This window comes from Sciurus carolinensis, assembly GCF_902686445.1.
Source record: "Sciurus carolinensis chromosome 14 unlocalized genomic scaffold, mSciCar1.2 SUPER_6_x, whole genome shotgun sequence".
Taxonomy (NCBI): Eukaryota; Metazoa; Chordata; class Mammalia; order Rodentia; family Sciuridae; genus Sciurus; species Sciurus carolinensis.
Window position 1 is genome coordinate 6,893,139 of NW_025920104.1, and position 17,373 is coordinate 6,910,511.

At 30.3% G+C, this 17,373-nt stretch overlaps 1 pseudogene; it reads right to left on the bottom strand.

Moving 5' to 3' along the window:
* Positions 1–404: 404 nt before the first annotated feature.
* LOC124973163 (ankyrin repeat, SAM and basic leucine zipper domain-containing protein 1-like) lies at positions 405–14,849 on the bottom strand (annotated as a pseudogene).
* Between the last annotated feature and the right edge of the window lie 2,524 nt (positions 14,850–17,373).

Below are 17,373 nucleotides of genomic sequence, written 5' to 3' on the forward strand. Positions count from 1 at the left end.
AACAGAAGGGGGTAAATAAGGACTAAAGTAAAGTTATTGATTTATGAACTCTTCACAAAGTCTCTAAGATTATCTATGACAATTGAACACAATTTAAAACAAAAGAATATTAGATAAAACTTTTTTGATTGTGATTTACTTGTGTGTTCAAACTAAGTGTTCAAACTACATGTTTATGTATAATTTACTGCTTGATAAAAATTAACAGAATATAATAAACTGTATTTCCAACTCAAATTGACAAATCACTTTCTAAAGAAAATTTCTCTCCTTTATATTTTCATAATTCTTCTATGTAATATAGGCAAAGAATAAGTGATATTGTACCACAGATAGCTATTAAAAGCAATATGGGGATAATTTGAATAAGATCTACATACATAATTTTAAAACAAATATTAGGGTTATATTCTCTGAAATGTTAGCTTGCAATTGAAAAGAATCAGCCCAAATCCACATATTGTAATAGCTTTCCTCTTCAAAATTCTACTCTTTCATGTAGATACCTCTTCCATTAATGGTATACAAGTTGGATCTTTCACCCATTCATTTTGCAGCTAATATTTAGAATGGAAAAAAGAGTTAATATACAAAAAAATGAAAATAAGACCTCTTTTAAGATCTGAAAAATACATCCATATTAATTCACTTGATATAGAGGGAGGCAACTCAAGATTCTAATGAAGATTTAAAGTGAACACATCTTGAAATACAGTTCTTCACCATTATCCCATTAATATAAATTATTAGTTTTACATTAAAAATAAGTACTTTCATAGATTATCACATTTTAAACTGGTGTTTTTATGTCTTGAGATAAAGTTTCTTTAATTATAACTTAAATTTTGTATTTTACCTGTAAGGAATAACAACTGATACTTATTTCTTTTCATATTAAATATCAACTAATGTCTTAAAAAAGAGTGAACCATTCTTGTAACAAATCTACAATATACAAAACTGAACCAAAATTGGAAGAAAAAATGCTCATGATAGAAATGAAATACTTTATTTAAATATAATTGCAGGAAACACATGTCAATAAAAACTGAAGTGGTCCTTTAACAAATAATGTGTGAAAGAAGCCTCATTCAGTGTGGGGATGGGGAAATAAGGAGACAGGGATGGAGGCAGAGAAAAATGAGGGTAGGAAGGAGAGAAAAGGAAAGGAGAAATGGCTACTGTGTGGGTAAGCAGGAAGAGAATAAGCAGAAACCAAAAGATCATGGAAACAAAATGAATCAGGTGGATTTATAGAGTAATATTTATTAGAAACATCCTGTGTGGGAGTGGTGATATAAATACTTTCAAATCACCAGAAGTAATAACTTCTAAATTCTACAGTGTAAATATTTACTTAAAAAGCCTGCAAAATTAATTTTAAACTTATAGCAGAAAAACAAACTGCAATGCCAATCTCATTAAGACTGTCATCTTGGTGTAAGTTCTAAAAGCTTTCACTCAACAAGATTCCTTTTTGACACTGATGCTCCATTTACTGAATCCTGAGACAGTTATTCCTTTTTTAACCAATTAATTATAATGACCCTTTCTGACAGAAGCTGTCACTGTGCTGGTTTGAAAAAGAGTGATGTGGTGTTAATATCTAGCCTTGACTACCCCCACCCTTTCTGTTACCTCCACAGATTTATCTGTGATAACTCATGTTTCTTTTTTTCTTTAAATCTTCTTCAGTTATTATTGGTAAACTTTGAAACATTATAAATTTAACAAGCATAATAATATATTCCAAACCTGGAAGCCATAATAATTCCTAAGTTAAATCCCATTATGATAATTACTACTTGAAAACTAATCAAAAGAAAAAATTTCAAAAGTTTGCTCAAAAATTAAGATTTTCCCACCCAAAGAACTGAACCTGATATTATTATAAACTAATAAATGTGTTCTCAACACTAGTCCTTATACAGAAATCTATAAATTCTTGATACACAAGGTCACTGAAAAAGAAGGTCTTCTATGTAGCTAAATAAAGATAAAAATTCTTTTGCCAGGTGCAGTGATTCACACCTGTAATTCTAGCAGCTTGGAGGTTGAGGCAAGAGGATTGAAAGGTTCAAAGCCAACCTCAGCAATGGTGAGGCTCTAAGCAATTCAGTGAGGCCCTGTGTCTAAATAAAATAAAAAAACAGGACTGGGGATGTTGTTCAGTGCTCCAGTACCCCTGAGTTCAATCTCTGGCACAAAAAAAAGAACAAGAAAAGATGATATTTCTCTTTACAGATACACATTATCAAAATAAATATTATGATACCTGATTGCATTATCTATGTTTTAAAGTCAATAAGTCTCTAAAGCAATGCTTAATTTCCTCATTTCAGAATTCTCTGGTTCTCTCCCCAATTTTATGTCAAAGGCTCCATATGTTTCCCCACTTATCCACCCCATCTTTGTAACTTTGAACTGGAGAAACCAAATTAATAACGAACCTTGAGGAAAGTATGTCTTAGGGAATTCTCTACATTTAAAGCTGATGCTTTTGGCAGGGGTTATGGCTCAGTGGCAGAGTGCTCACTTGGCACACATGAGGCCCTGGGTTTGATCCTCAGCACCACATAAAATAAATCAATAAAATAATGGTATTGTGTCCATCTACTACTGAGAAGATATTTTTAAAAGCTGATGCTTTGTAGGAAATTTCTATACAAAAATCATTCCAAATTTTCCTTGGATCACCCTGAAAAATATCACATTAAGTTAAAATAAATTCTTCTAGGTAAATTAGAGATAAATGGAGCCATAATTTTTGTCCTCAGTCAGTTTAGTCTCTATCTAGCTTTTTCAGAAGAGGGGCCTGGCATACAGCAGGCAGTCCTATGTCAGGTGAATGAATAAAGTCAGAACACAACTTCTAAGATGCCTCTTTCACTGACAAGGAGTTACTTTCTCAAAGAATTATAAAATTTACTGCTCATTTCCCCATTTACAATATAATTTCCCCACCATTACTTTGTAGAATTTGCTTCACTACTTTTTTATTCTCACTTTAAAAACTCCTTCTGGTTAAATATTATGTTATAGTCTGAATGACAAATTACCTGGGACATGTATAAAATTTATTTTGAGCAAAATACCTTTTTTGATAAATATTAGTGAACGCATTGAATGAATTACAGGTTGAAGGTGTAAATTTTAATATACAGCCTAACTTTCACCTAATATGCATTGCAAAATCTTTATAGAAATAAATATTTTTTTCATTAAATACACATGAAGAACTCAGAAGTGAGTTCCATAGATACCTTTAAATGTTTTCCTCTTCTCTCTTCTCCTTCAACAAAGGTTCCTATTTCAGCAGTTTAGATCTTGGTATAGCCAATTTTCTTTAAATCACCTGTCCATAAAATCAAATATACACTTCTATGTGAATACAAAAGCAGAAACAAAAATCACCACACTCTTTAAAAAACACAATTTAAATTACAAATTAATATAGAGTCTGGTCAATAGAAGGAATATTTCATCCATAATTGTATTAACAGGTATATTTCATTTTGGCCTTTTACAACTATATCACTGCACATAAATAATTTATAAATAGAAATTTCTATCTTTAACAGTCTAATAATTTGATCTTCATTAATTTTTTAACTGGGTGAACATCATTTTCTCTGTTTTTGGTGCAGAGGATTGAACCAAGAGCCTTGTGCATCCATATGGACTCTACAGTCCTAAGTTACCTACCTGATACCTGGCTGTGAACATTAAAACAAAAAAGTATACCATAAATTGTCAAACTATTTTCCTAGTATATGACACTTATGTTACAAACAATTTTGGAATAAACTACTACTGAAGACAGAAATGTTTTTATAGTCCTTGACACATCTTGCTAGAATGTTTTTGAAAGGTGTGCCACCAGTTTCACTGAGAATATTAACCTGGTGAACTCTAACTAGAAAGAATATCACTGGGGTAACCCCTTTTCCCTAGCCAACCAAAAAGATGAAAGGGGCGTGCTTCTGTAGTATGCATTCCTTAATGACCACAAAAGTTTGTTTGTTGTGTGAATTCCTTCCTTTGAAAACTGTCCTTTCCCACTTGTCTCCATGTTCCACTCACTGCTCTCATTAGAACTGCTCCACTATTTAGCATCTTTTGTTGTGAACCATTTTGCATAATTACCCTCCCCCCTTTTAATGTTAAATATATATCTTCTGAATTAAGTATTTTAGTTTGCAAACTTCTTCACTTAGATCTTCAACATTACTAACAAGTTCTTCACAAACTGAAGTAAAATTCTTGGGAGAAACCCATTCCAGGACTATCTGTTAATAATTTCAAAAGTCACATTTTAATTAATAGAAATAATTTTTTTCAACTTTATATACATAATTGTCACACAAAATTTCTAAACACTGAATTATATAATTGAGAAGTTGTTTTTTCTAGGATAAATCCTGACACAAAAATAAGTCAGTAATTTTATATATATAGTAATTTCATACAAATAATTCAGTAATTTTGTACATAGAATCAGCTTGCTAAATGTATTTCCTAAATATAGGTACAGATAGCATGGAAAATAATATAATATTTGAATAAATGATTCCAATATTAATATTATATAAGATCATAGGAAAACAAATCCATTTAAAAATTTTTATTCAAACAGACAGCTAAAAAAACTGTGAATAACTAAAAAATAAGTTTGTTTTTTTAGGTCACTTATTTTCTCACTAAAACTTCCTTCACTAAAACAACTTTATATTGGTAATAGTTTTTAATAACACTCAACACACTGTTTTGTTTCAACTTTCATTTGGGTCTCTTCTCACTTTATATTTTAAACAATTAAATCCCCTTTAAAGACAAATGGGAAGTTCATTACAGGGATTGGTTTAATTTTTGGTCTTATTCATTTTTCTTTGATTGTGGGTGAGAACACAGTATTTTTCAACTAATTAGTATGCAAAGGAATAATATTAAATTAATTTACTTAATTTGATATTACATTGAACAACTGATATTTTACCAGATCAGTACTTTTTACTGAAATATCATGAACTTATTTGGAGTGTTCTTCAGTGTTCAGACTTTTTCACATAATAATTTTGGTAGAATACCTTATGAGGATTTACAGGTAATTTAGTAATGATATTCTGAACAGCTGATATTAAATGGCCACACTGTTTAATTTCAGAAGAAAGTTGAGGTACTCATCAGCACTAAAGACATGAAGCAAATAAATAGAAATCACTTAAGAGCAATTTACTTCCTTCTACTGGGCTAGATACAAAATCTAGTTATAAAATTATAGATCCTTTAAAAATATTTATACATTAGGTAATATGTATTAGGAACTGAATTAGACCTTGAACTATATCAATTATAAAAATGTGAAAAATAAGTTTTAAATCTTAAGGATCTTATATTTCAAGATGAATGTAAAGACACAACTATAAAATTATTACCTGAAGGGACATGAAAAAGAAAGATAAAAGAACCAACATTTGAATATCTCCTATATGAACAAACCACTAGTTATTTTTACATATATTATTTTTTCCAATCCTCACCAACAAATAATACTAGTTTGTAAATGAGATTTATAACTGAGTTATTGAAGCATTTTAAACAAAAAAAGTATAAAATCAGGCTTTTGAAAAAGAAAGTTTATTAGGAGAGTGATGTGGCTTAGAGTAACACAAAAACAAAAGTAGAGAGAATCACTGGGAGACTAATAGAAAGATGCATCAAAGAGATGATGAAGGTTAAACTAAGGATCTGACAGTATCATTGGAAGCAGGAGGTTGAGTGATAGTTTAAGAAATTTCTAGGATAAAAAACTGAAAATCTCATGATAGATTGCATGCAAAATAATAGGAAGAATCTAGAATGATTCTCAGTTATCTCCTTTCCATTAAAGTTGACACCAAGCAGAGAACTGAATTTGAGGATGGGTGGTAAGGAGAATAGGGATGGAGAGAAAACACTATGGCATAATAATTAAGAGCACAGACTCTTGCATCAAGACTCAAGTGGAGTTTGGAATCAACTTCCACACTTACTAGCTTTATGATCCTGCACAAGCCTAATCTTGAGCCAAATGTTTCCATATCTCTAGAATGACAAAAGGACTTTCAGAAGGTCTGCAGGAGGCAATATAAAGCATTTTGTCTTCCAAACAGCTGGCATTCAAGCAGACTTAATTATGATAATGACTGCAATTAGTATGAGAGGCAGGTGGCAAACACTAGTAAGCAATAGATAATGCAGGTCTTACAAGGATATTTATTCTGAGGTCTACAGACTCTTGAGTTTACATACAATTCAGAGGTTCAGTGAGTTCCATGGGAAAAAAAGTACATTTTTTCCCTAACCATTAACTGTAATTCAGCCTTTTATGTGAACATAATAACAAATCACAAGAGTAATTAGAGGGGCTGGGGAGATAGATCAGTCGGTAGAGTGCTTGCATTGCAAGTACAAGTCCCTGAGTTTGATTCCCAGCACCACAAAAAAAGAGTGATTTTCCCTTAAAAATGAGAAGACAAGAATGCCCATTACTCACCTCTCTTAGTCAACAAAATATTGAAAGTTCTGAGCACTGTAATAAGGCAAGAAAAAGAAATAAAAGGCACAAAGATTGGAAAGAAAGAAATTATCAGATTTCTCTGCATAGCAAACTATTTCTATATAAAATCTCAAAGAACCTAGGGGAAAAAAAACTCCTAAATCTAGTAAGTGAGTTCAGCAAAGCTGAAATACTCACAGAGGATATAAATGAAATGCAAGTGGAAACAAATAAAAAGTCAATACCACTAACAATGCTTTAAAGATAATGAAAGGCTTCAATTCTGTGTATAGTTAGATTTATGCAATAAAAATTACAAAATGCTGATTAAAAAAAACCTTGAACTTGTATGTTCATGAATTTAGTAGACTTAACATAGTTAAGATGTCAATTTTGCAAAGGATTAGTGCTATTACTAAAAAAAGTCAGAAAAAAATTTGTAGACATAGAATTGTTTAATTTAAATTATATATGAAAGAAAAATGTTCCAGGATAGCCAAGACAAATTTTGGAAAGAATAAAATGATAGGAATAATTTTTCCTAATGCTAAGTCTGTCCATATACTTTGAGAATAATCATGACGGTATGGTAAAAATTGAACATCCCTAACTGGAAAATCTGAAATCTCAATCAAATTTCTGAGCACTTTGGATGTTTGGATTAGGGATACTCAACAGGTAGCATCTATGGAAATTTCCCAAATTCAAAAACGCTTCAAAAAATCTGTACTATTTCTGATCCAAGCATTTCAGATAAGGGTACATAGTCAATGTGTACTTACAGAGGGACAGACACCTGAAGAAACTGGAATAGAGAACCCAGAAGACTCTACACAAATATGTCCAATTAAGTTTTAAAAAATAATGAAAACCAATTCTGCAGAAGGAATAAACTTTTTAACAAACAGTGCTGGAACAATTGGACATCCACAGCCACCAAATGAACTTCAGCGTGTACCATACAGTCACAAAAATGAACTAAAAAATGTACCATGGAAAAACTAAAAATCTACTTGAAAAAATTTAGAATCTAATTTTTTTAATCTTGACACTAGAAGTAGGATCTATAAGAGGGAAATGCTAGCCCTGAAGATTAAAAATTTTGCTCTATGCAAGACCCCATTAAGATGAAAATAAAAATTACAGACTTAGAAAAACATTAGCAGAAATCCAAAAAAAGACTTGAATTTAGACAAATTCCCAATATCAATGCTATAAAACAATACATACAAAATTAAATGGACAAGAGACAGAGACATTTCACCAGAAATGATACACAGATAGCAAATAAGACATGAAAAGATATTCAACACCTTTATCCTTTAGGTAATGCAAATAAAATTACAACGATCCATCACTACACACCTATAGAAATGTCTAAAAATATTTAGTGCTTACACCAAATGCTGATGAGTATGCAGAGAAACTGGATCACTAATATATAGTTGTGTAAACATAAGACAATACTACATTTTGGAAAAAAGGGGACTAGTTAATAAAAACAAAACAACATAAGTGTAGCTCCCATGCAACCTTTAAAATGCTCTCCTGAATATTTTACCAAGAGAAATGAAAACTTACTTTAGAAAAGAATCTTAGTCACAGCAGCTTAATTTGGTATAATCAGATTTTAAAATCTACTTAAATATCCCTCAATCAGTAAATGATTAAAATATGGTTAAAACATACCATGGAATACTACTCATCCACAAAAAGGAATAAAGTATTTTACTGATAAATGCAACAACATTGATTGAACTTAAAAATGATCGCAAAAAGTCAATTTCTAAAAGACATTTACTGCATAATTCTATTTATATAACTTTCATGAAAGAATATTATAAAGATGAAGAAAAAATTATTGTTTGCTAGGTGTTAAAATGGGGAAAGGGATGAGTATGGCAATAATGGGGTTGGATGAGGAAGCCAGTAGTACAGGAATATTGTAAGTGTTGACAGTGGTTACATGAAACTATATATGATATAATTACATACTTAAATATATACACACTAATAAATGCATGTATAACTGGTAAGAATGAAATAAGCTCTGCAGATTGTCAGGTTTGGGTATTACACTACAGTTATGTAAGATATGAACACTGGATCAAACTGTGTGAGGATGCATGGGACCTCCCATTTTTTCTCTGAAATATGTGAGTCTACAATTCTTTTAAAATAAAAAGTTAAAAAATATTCACTTCTCTATAATTTATTAATTAAATCAAATAGACTTTGGATTATTAGTAATCCATGCTTAACAACTTTACATTATTGGAAATGAAATTTCTACCTTTATAATATAATATCTCACATAAAAAGGCTAAAAATATATCCAAGATCATGTGAGAAATGTTTTCTTATTAAGAAAAAATATTAGTACTGTAATTTTTTTTCTGTTTGACATCTAAAATAATTTAAACAGTGTAAGAACTATACTAGGAAAAGCATAGTATCTCTTATATAGTCGGATTTAACAAGATGCAATAAAAAATAAAACATTAATGTTTCAACATGAGTTAAGACGGTGCGCTGGTTTGCTTCTTAGTAAAATAACTATAAAAATTGACTTTACAAAGGGTATCCTATTTTTGAACAAAGAATATTTCAAAATCTCTTTCCTTGAGAAAATAATATAATAAAATCAAATGACAGACATTATCAATATTAAATTAAACAAGAATAGTTGATTCTACATAATATTAATATAAATTGACAAGTTAACTTTACCTGACTTCCAACTTTGCCACTTCAGGTAACTCTCCAAAATGTATCTCTTCTACCTCCAGTTCTTTAACAGCAGCCAGAATTTTCTGCTGATCATTATTGGTAATCCCAAACTAAGTAGAAATAATTTTAAAGTGTAGTTAAGATAATTATACTAGAATAATTTAATCTTCAAAATCATTAAAAGGTTTTCTGCTGAAATCTGCATCTTGAAAAACAGACATATTAGAAAATAATATACTAAAATATACGGTTTGCTTATAAATGTGACTGATAAAGCTATCTACACTATTAAAATATTTTTGCAATATATAATAGTTGTGATAGATACTCAAACCCAATTACTAGATTTTAAGACATAATAGTCAAAACAACAGAGTACAAGTTGATATAGTATGCTTACTTTGATTTCTGTAATAATCAAAATTAGTGATTCTAATAATAATTTCAGGTTTCAATCAAAATTAGTGATTATAATAATTTCAAGTTTCTATTGTGTTCAGATAACAAAGTTCATTGCTTTTTTACACAGTCTATATATCAAAATATCTCTAATATTTCTCACACTACTTTTTAATTGTTAGTAATATTAATGTCAAATTCATGACTTTTTATTTGTTCTTTTTAGATATACATGACAATAGACAATATTTTGACATATTGTATATACATGGACCATAACTTGTGGCTGGCGATGCCCGGGTTGAACCGACAAAGACCAAGCTAAGACCAAGCTAAAATGGCAGCTGGCACAGCACCAGTGGGCATGTAGTTTGTCTCTCACTGTAAACAGGAAGATGAGCACACTGGCTATCCCTGTCAGACCATGCCTAAGCTACCAATAGTAATATTCCAAGACTCACTTCCCCTTGGCAACACGTTTCTGATTGGTTTATTAACTGTATATAAGTGAGTGTTCTTCCTGTAATAAAAGTCTTTCTGTCCAAGCAAGTAGAGTTGTGCATGTTTTACTTTGTGTCCTGCTGGTTGGGGACATTTTGTGGCCCCTACGGGAATGGGGAATGTACAGGGAAAGAGACCCGTGGGATTTTTGCTGCAGGCAGGAACAAATATCCAAAGGATAGTTGCTGCAGGCAGTAACATAACTTATCCTAATTAGGATCCCATTCTTGTGGTTGTATATGATTTGGATTCCACTGGTTGTGTATTCATATGTGAACAAAATAATATCTTGGCAGTTTTGAGAAAATAACAATAGTGGTACTATTTGGAAGACACATACTTATATCCACATACATTTAAAAGAGCACTTCTTTTTTCTAAGAAGTCTGTTTTGCAAATCTATTTCACATTTGGAAATGAAGTACTGGGTTTAACTGAGATATCATGACCACCTAAAGGAAAAAAAACACAACTTCATGTCTTTAAACTCTTTTAAAGTAACTTAATACTATAATCAGATTTTTTAATAAATTTTTCATAATCATATTTAATCAAGAACCTAATAAAATATCAATCAGTTTGTAACCCTAGGATTACTGAAATAGAAAATAAAAGAAGGTCCAATTTAAAACAAAATTAGTATAACTAGAGTTTTTGAAAATGATACTAACCTTTGCAAATTCATCTTTTTTCATGGTCAAAAGGTGTCTTAAAGTTATATCCCTTTCCTGTAGAAAATGTTAAAAAAAAATCCCTATTACCTTTCAATATAAATAGTGCAAAGGGAAGTAGTTAAGTGTGTATAAGACAGTGAACTGCTGCACTCTTAAACAACTTCCAACTTTCCAGAGGGGATAGATAGAGCACTCTAGTACTGGGTAGATAATATATACTCACCTCAAAAAGTATAAATATAATTAGTTTTCCAGATTCAAATAACATGATGACTTTCAAATTATAATTTTGCTTACATGGCATGAAAACATTTCTATAAAATTGGATAGAAATTATATTTATGCTGAAGATTACTCCAAATAGAAAAATAGTTTCAAAATTTTGAAATAGTTTCAAAATTGTACTATAAAACCCAACTTTAGTTGGGCATGGTGGCATATGCCTCTAAGCCCAGTGGCTCAGGAGACTGAGGCAGGAAGAGTTCAAAGCGAACCTCAGCAAAAGTGAGGTGCTAAGTACTCAGTGAGACCCTGTCTCTAAATAAAATACAAAATAGGGTCAGGGATGTGGCTCAGTGGTTGAGTGTCCCTGAGTTTAATCCCTGATGCCCCCCCCAAAAAAACCCAACTCTAAAACACCTGAACAAAATGTCCATAATCCTAAGGGGGGTCTGTTTTAAGTACTAATTTATTGTTTCAGTATCCTCATAATTCTCGTCTACTCAAATCCAAAATGTATGCTTAAAGTACCTAGGTAAAGCTTGGCATATGGGTATAATTTAATATTCAAGGCAACCTTCCATTACCTATTATTGTCTTTAGGGGGAAAAATGTTTAAGTAACATATTTTGGTCAAAAATCAGAGGAATAATCTTATCTCATGTTTGTTTGGTTTAAAATCATGCTTCTAGTATTATATACAACAAGATCAGCAACTGCAAAAACAAATGGCTTTATTTACAGAGGCATTGGACTGTTGGCAAAACTTGTTAAATTCAATGAGCTTATACTTTATGTAAATATAATAATACAATCTGGGGATATTTATTACATTTTCAGATGGGATGTATTACAAATTATGCAGAAAAGGTACAGCATTCATTCATAGGCATCTTTATGAATTGAAATTTAATGTTATGTTAACCAACAAATAAAAATATATAAATCTCACCATTAGAATGCCTGTTATATGTTCCAGTCCAAGACCATGTAAAAATATTTCCAGATCTCTGAATGCTGTGTATGAACTATACTTATTTATAGCAATGTCAATTTCAGAACAGACTATCAATGTACAAATAATAAATATATACTTATATTTCAAGAAAAAAATTAGAATAGTAAGAACAAATTCATATAGAATATATTTCTAAATGTACACTCCAGATTTGATGCTGTATCAAGGATTGAGCAAGTTTTAATTCTTTTTTCATCCACCTGGGTTGGAACAGAATCTAGGACTTTGTAAATGCTAAGCAAAGCAAACCACTGAGCAGTCCTCTCAACTCAAAGCAGGCTATCCTAAGCAATCATATCACAGGAAATGAATGATGGCAAAGTGTAGCTCATCTTTCCTAAAAATAAAAATACTCATTAACATATGTAACTTGTAAAATATCTGCATGTAAAATTTTCTTTAATCGTGATAAGTAAGAATTAACGAACAACTTTATATGGGGTAGAGAATGGTTTATAATTGTATACTGAACAATAGTGCTCAGGAAAAATATTTTTAGTTTTCACTTAAACAATGAGTAATGTGCATAAAATACTCAGAAAGCAAGGAATAATACAGTTTGAATAGTAATGCAGATGCTGACTCTCTTCAAATACATTTTACTGATATTTTACTAAGTTTACATTTAAATTCAAAGTTGTTATGATTAATATTGGTACACATAAATAACACCCTCTAAAATTATGGAGACCAATGCACATAAAACCCAGATATTTCTAAGTGGTATTTAAAAATGCTTGTCAAATTATAAAATATCATATATCTTAAACACACCATATTTGGAATAAGTAGTAAAAGCATGCATTTTTAACTTATTTACAGGAATTCTTTTGAACTAAAATATGTTACCCAAATATGTGATCTTTTCCTTTATCAGAATCTGCTATCAAGTGTTTACAAATAGCCTCTTCTTTAGTTATCTCTTGAAGCTTTCCTTCTAATGGTTTTAAAGTCAAAGAAAGTTGAAGACCTGAAAAGTTTCAGAAATTAGCCAAATATAGTAAATATTTTTATATGCTGTTAAGTGCACTTAAAAAGAAATAACATGATTATTTTTCAACTGGAAAATAAAATTTTAGCAAGGTATAAGGGACAAAACATTCATGACCTGTTACCCTGAGAATAACTTTTATAAACCCAAGTAAATTGTTCCTTGATATAAAATAAGCAGAAGAGTATAACTAATTCAAAAGAGTAAAATTACAGTAGCATTTTTAGTAATATATAATATAAAAGTAAAATGCCATTTTGATAAATGACTCAGATCAAGATAAAGGTAGCAACTGAAATACATTGCTAAGAGGGAAGGAAGCGATAAACTTGCTTAAATGTATACAAATCTCAACTATATAACTCAAAGCAATATGGAAAATTTGTTAATTTTACAATCTAACTTCTTACAAAGTCAAGGCTATGTCATGTAATCATTCAAAATATAAGATCAAATTTCATTATAAGAAATTATTTATGATTCAATACAACCTTTGATGTTCATAAATTTATTATATCAAATTCAGTGCCATCTATCCAAAATTTAATAATGTACTAATTTTTAGTTTCCAAATTTTCAATGATTAGAATAAATAATGCAAAAAAAAGTTTTTGTTGTTCTAGGGATTGAACCCATGGGTGTATAACCACTGAGCCACATCCCCAGTACATTTTTATATTTTATTTAGAGACAAGGTCTCTCTGAATTGCTAAGTGCCTTGCTAATCTCCTGGAGCTGGCTTTCACTGGAGAGTCTCCTGTCTCAGCCTCTGGAGCTGCTGGGATTACAGGCATGCACCACCACACCCAGATTTCTTTTTGAAATTTTACAAGACTTTAGTGATTAGTCTCTATTATAGAATAATTTTGGAAATGTACATATTATTTGGAAATTATATCATGTTTATTAGATTGCTCAAAATTTAGTGAATTTATTTTATATGCAGTTTAAGTGGTGTGGTCTGACAGTTGTATGACAGAGCTTGTGGAATTTCACAAACTTTAAAATTCAGAACCTCAGTGTTATGAACTCTTGAGCTTAATAATTTTACAATAGTACCATACTTGACTCATGCTTAGAAAGTACAGGTCACTGACTAAAAGTTTAGTATTCACACCAAAAGTTTGTATTCATAAAATAATTTGATATATGGCAAATATTTATCATTCAGCTTTAAAATCTGAATGACAGCAGATCATATACCCAATTATATTATCACTTTACCACATACTTTGTCATACATATAGGAATAACTGTTGCTTAAAGGATTTAACTTTAAAATTGTCTAATATCTAAAACTTAAAATTATACAACAATATTTTAAGTACATCTTCAAATGTTGACACTTTACTGTTTCAATACATAAGTTAATTTTTAAAAATCTAAACCAGTTTATAATATCAGTGTACTCTATTTTCATTATCAGCAACAGAATAAGACTTTTATCCTTTTATATAACTTATCACACTATAAATGTCTTTGATTTAGTAGATGAAAAATTAATAGACATATATTAGGTGGAGAAAAAATATTTATACATTTAAAGCTGAAAAAACTATTATTACACTTGTGAATTCCAATAAAATAACATAAAAGTTCTATATAAGATAATATGCTATACCACAGAAAAATTAGTTTAACATATAGATGATACCTCAAGTTGTTTGTTTCTTTTTGCAATCTCACTTGGTGTCTTTCCATCTTTGGTTTGTAGCATTTTATTAGCTCCAAGTTCAAGAAACTTCAAAACTACATTTTATGACCTTGACGAGCTGCCCATGTTAAAACCTATGAGGGAAGAAAAGAGGATTGCTTAAAGAGAAGGAGTGCACATGAGATAGGAATTGCTTTCAACAGTATGAATGGCACATTAAAAAAGAGAGAATGGTTAGTTTATAGAATGATGCAACCTCTTCATTTAAAAATATGAACATATTTCCCATATTGTAATGTAACATACTTCCCATGCTACAATTGTCTGCTCATTTCCTTAGCCTTTTTATTGATTTCCTTATTTGTATTCTTGGTGTAAAGTTTTTTGAGTTCTTTGAGTGAGGAAGGAAACATTGTATAGAGGAAAAAGATGGGCGGGTAGGAAAAATAACAGACTGAGACAAACATCATTATCCTATGTACATGTATGATTGCACAAATGGTGAGACTCTACTTTGTGTACAACCAGAGAAACAACAGTTTTACCCCATTTGTGTACAATGAATCAAAACAAATAAATTTAAAAAAGAGAAAACAAGTTAGTATTGAAAGCCAATACTGTAAATCTACCAAACTGCTGTAGTGACACTTGCAACCAAATTTATATTCTAAGAAAGCAAGGAACATTTTCCCCAATGGCATCTTCTGTTTCTTCAAACAGGCAATAACATTCAACAAGGTAACAACCAAACAGTTATTAGGTCAAAACCTTGGGTATCAGTTTAATATGTGCTACCTTATCAATGATAATATGTTATTGAAATTAAAATGTCATAATGTTTTACAAACCCCTTATCTCATGACTGAACAATCTGAAAATAAACTCTTATGCTAGAAAAACTGCCTTCTAAATGTAAAAAATCTATTCTTTTTTTAAGACACAGAAAGGTTTCAGTGAGCAAGAAAAAAAAACCCTCACAAAAAACAAATGTTAATTACACACAATATTTCCAATTTTATCATTACTCTTAACAAGAATGCCAACTTCATTCAAGATGTGTTTCAAACTATTTTGTGTATTCAATAATTAACACAGGCCTGCTTGATTTTAACTTATAATACCATTTTTATTGCATTATCAATATAAAAAGAAAATAAATAGTAAGTTCACACAACATCATAAATGCCAAGTCCCAAATAAATTAATCAAGGCCACTTTCTTTTCAGGCCTAAATATAATTAAGCTAAATTAAGTGAAAACATTTTTCTGTGCAATACTTCCCTATACAGTTTGTGGACTTTTAAATACTCAACTACCTACTACAATTTACAAATATTTAAATTTGAATATTTACAAATACTCAAGTTTACAAAATATTCCACTATCTACTATAATTTACAGAAAAAGACAGTAAAAACAAAATACTCAGATATAGGCAATTTGACATAAATATGTGTTTTGCAACAATTAGAAAAGTCATGCTATTTTAACTGGTTTATGTTGAAATCTCCTAAATATAGATAAAAATGATGGAAAATATAAGTACATTCTGTTGCTAGATGCTATTTGGATTAAATTATTGTAAACATCCTTATCACATTTCTGCTACATTCAAAGGCACTTACATATGTCAGCACACAGTTTCTGTTCTGTACAAATAACTTCTACCCCTGAGTTATAAGAATTACTTAGACAATATTTAAAAACAATTAACATGGGACTTGGTATACAGAAAATATTCAACTAAAATTTAATTTAAAAACAAAAAACATAACCCTCTCAAAGAAAAATTCTAAAGCCAAAATAAATAAACCAGTAAATTGTCATATTGGCTTGACACAGTACACTGTGCTAAGTATCTTCTACAGAAAGATTTAAGATAAACAAAAGATATGATTTGTGTTCTAGAGAGTTATACATAAAAATAGATTTCGAGTTGCCAGCTCTTTACTATTAGTCCCAAAGTAGGGAAAAGAAAAATAATAAAAGAAAATACAATTAAAAGAACAAGCTAGATTCCTATGTACTAATTATGGAAAGTCTATCATGAAATACTAAATTAATGTTATTTCCAATGAGATTTTAAATAAAATTTGAAAAAAAAAAACTCCATGGAAAACAAACAACAGAACTGACATAGACAAAATAATTATAAACAAATAAATAATTCAAAAAGATCCAAAATACTAAATTTTATTTCTAGTAATAAATAGCAAGTTAGAAAAAAATTCAGACCAAAATTGTAAAGCATATAAAACAGCTGAATGAAAACAAATTTCAATTTCTTAAAAACTGTAGAACTAAGATGCCAAGGAAGCAAAATCTAGATAGCAAAAAGCCTGAGACATAAAGTGTGCATTTACATTTTTTTTTTCCCTAACAGCATGTACCAGTTCAGATGGGAAAATGAGCCTTAGCTGATTTTGGTGGCCTATATATCCAGGGGAACAAAACTGACAACCCTGGGTCTATACAAGGTATAGAGCTTGATAAGCTATACTTAAGACAAATTCAGCTGAGACTCAAAGGGCTATATCTTCAGGTTAAGGATAAACCAGAAAATAAACCAGCTCTTCATGTTGTATACTCCAAAATGGCCTAGAACCACAATTCCTAATGTAAGTTTATGAGTCATGGACCCACAGTACT